At 34.7% G+C, this 2,867-nt stretch overlaps 1 pseudogene across 1 annotated transcript; it reads right to left on the minus strand.

Annotated features, from left to right (window-relative positions):
* Window positions 1-1,384: 1,384 nt before the first annotated feature.
* LOC143606924 (uncharacterized) lies at window positions 1,385-2,634 on the minus strand (annotated as a pseudogene). The gene is made up of 2 exons (XR_013148839.1): window positions 2,368-2,634; window positions 1,385-1,637 (listed from the first exon to the last, which is right to left on the minus strand). The product of XR_013148839.1 is annotated as an uncharacterized LOC143606924 (transcript).
* Between the last annotated feature and the right edge of the window lie 233 nt (window positions 2,635-2,867).

Below are 2,867 nucleotides of genomic sequence, written 5' to 3' on the forward strand. Positions count from 1 at the left end.
TAATACAAGTAATGAAAAACTAAACCCTATCTATTACAATTTGGAACCATCAAGGGTGGCCAAAAAACCATAAAACAAAACCGAAAACTAAATACAACTTTTGAACCATCCATATGGCCAAAATAAAATCATTCAACCAAACAAATAAGGTCGGGCCAGATTACATATTCAACGAAAAATAAGTCGGGCAATATTTTGGTCAAATAAAATAAATAAAATTTTAACCAAACTAAAATTGCCCTAATATTTTATCTAGATCAAAAACGTCAACTACCTTGAAGTTTATAATGTAGAACCGGTGAAAATACCGGATTCGACTCGTATGTTGTAACCAAGGCTCTGATACCACTGTTGGGTTTCAGTGGTGATCAGTTAAAATTTTGCTTATCAAAACCGGTTTAATAAACATGGTTAATAATAATTAATCTCATTAATTAATAATTATACGCAGCGGAATATATACAATTAATCAGCACCGAAAACAAAACCCGACAGGATCCGGTTACAAACAATACGAGTACGAGTCAAAACATTAAATATAAACTTACAATATATTTAAGTTTACCTCGGTTAATAATTAACCGGTTGAGACACCGAAGGCTAACGAACCGAGCTAGGTGACACAACGAGATCCAACGACCAACGGTGCGGTGCACAACGGCAACCCGGCAGCGGGCGGCGGCGGCGAGCGGTGGGGGTGATCGGCAATGAGCAGCGGCGGTGTCCGGTCACGGCTGGACAACGGCGGTGGTCAGATGACCGGCGGTGGCTTGGGTGGAGGAAGGAAAGAGATGGACTTGTTGATTAGCTTTGGTTAATAAAACATCATATGTTTATATAACCTACTATTAGGTTAACTAATCTTATTAGTTATAAACCTAATGGGCCAACAAGTCCAACTCTTACTTCAAAGCCCGCTTCATGTGATTTTATCTTATTAAAGTATCTAACCCGATTAACTAACTTAAGCGGGTCAATGGCTCGTTACCTCACAGTGTAACTCTCACGAGTCATAACCCGGTTGGCCGTATTAATTAACCCGAACCGATCCATAATTCCAACGTATTATTCATCTTTGCTTCATTTTAGACATGGTCATTCTCGTTGCTAAACTCTTACATAACAGAACCAACCCGGTAGTTAAGTAATAATTATATTAACCCATATTCCAAATTTTACATAAATAACTATATTCTTCCCATGTGATTTTTTCTTCTTGATAAAATGATGCTAAACAACTCAAATAAATATGTCATATTTATAATTTTATATATACAATGAATTTCCTTACTAATAAACTAGCAAAAATTCCTCAAAATCTTTTACTATATACTAGCAAAAATTTCCAAAACTTTCATACGCCATTAGTTTTTTTTTTTGTTGATCAGGAACAACTTGACCTAGCAAAGCTTCTTTGTCTAAGGAAAGGTGAAACTTTCTTTGAAATTATTGGTTTTGGGAGGGTATGAGACTTGTAGCTATCTAAACCACCTCCATAGCTTTTGCTATTAGACTTCATCTTTCTCATTTTGTTGTATGGATTCTTTATTATTTTTGGAAGATCTTCTATGCTCATCACCCTTGCAAGAGATGTAAATGATTCTGATTTCCCTTGATAAAACTTTGATAACCCTCTCCTGTAATTAATTCAAAAATAAAAAACCAGTTTAGTATCATAAGAAACATGATCGATAAACACTTTATTATTGAAAGAGAAAACTGACATAATAATCGTTACAATAATTCTTTCTTGATCACACATTCAAAGCCTATATCCAAAGCCTATATTTATAGATGTAACCCTAACTAGATGATCAAAACATTTTCATACTAATCCTATTAGACCCGGTTCCGAGTATCAACAACTAACTAGGGACTAACTAGGGGCCGTTATTGGTTATTGGTGCCACGCAGGCTTGATAACACCCCAAACACGGTGTTGTTGGGGTTGTAATTTTAGGGGCCGTTTGACATGTTTCTCTATTTTCGTTATTGTGTTAACGCCTATTAAAAATATCAGGTAGGGTCCACCCTTTATACACCAATCAAACTTTTCATTTTTTTTTCTTTAAAGTTAATGCTAGTTAAAGCTAAATAACCCACAACGCTCAGTTAAGAGGTGAGTTAGTTAAAGTTTCACCGCCGACGTGGCATGGTGACATGATGCTTTAACTAGCAAACGCCAGTTAACCCACAACACATATCGTAACAACTAGGAAACTAAGTCAACTTGACCGACTTGACAAGTCTGATCCTTCTATATTCACCAACTTGTGAATTCATTCCCTAATTGCTAACAATATCAAGATTCATGATTGAAATACATATAAACTGAAATAAAAGAAGAGTGAAGCACAAGAAACTTACTTGATAGGTAATTGTGACATAAGATATGATAGATCAAGTACAGATGACTCATTTGAATTAAGTGAAGAAGAAGAAGAAGAAGAAGAAGAAGATGAAGCATCATCTTCTGCATCAAATGAAAAACATGATGAAATAGATGATGATCCATTTTGATATTGATGAAGTTTGTTCTATGGATTCTTGATCTTGTTTTGCAATAACACCCCATGTATTTTGATGATGATCATCTTGCAAGATTTGTGTTTTATGTTTATTCATTGTTTCCATCAAAAAAAACATATGATTTTGCTATGAAAAAAGTTTCAAACTTGATCAATATTTGATGCAATATGAGTTCGGATGCTTTATGTGGGAGTATATAATATATATAATATATAATTATATATGTATATAGTCAGCTTAGACACGTGGCAGGCATATCATGGTTCAGTTGAATAGGGTTTAGTACATTACCAATTCTACCCACTTGCTCAAATGCTATTAATGGATATGGATTGAAT

This window comes from Bidens hawaiensis, unplaced genomic scaffold (genome assembly GCF_021521415.1).
Source record: "Bidens hawaiensis isolate Kalapana, Puna unplaced genomic scaffold, B.hawaiensis_p1.1 tig00078393_1, whole genome shotgun sequence".
NCBI lineage: Eukaryota > Viridiplantae > Streptophyta > Magnoliopsida > Asterales > Asteraceae > Bidens > Bidens hawaiensis.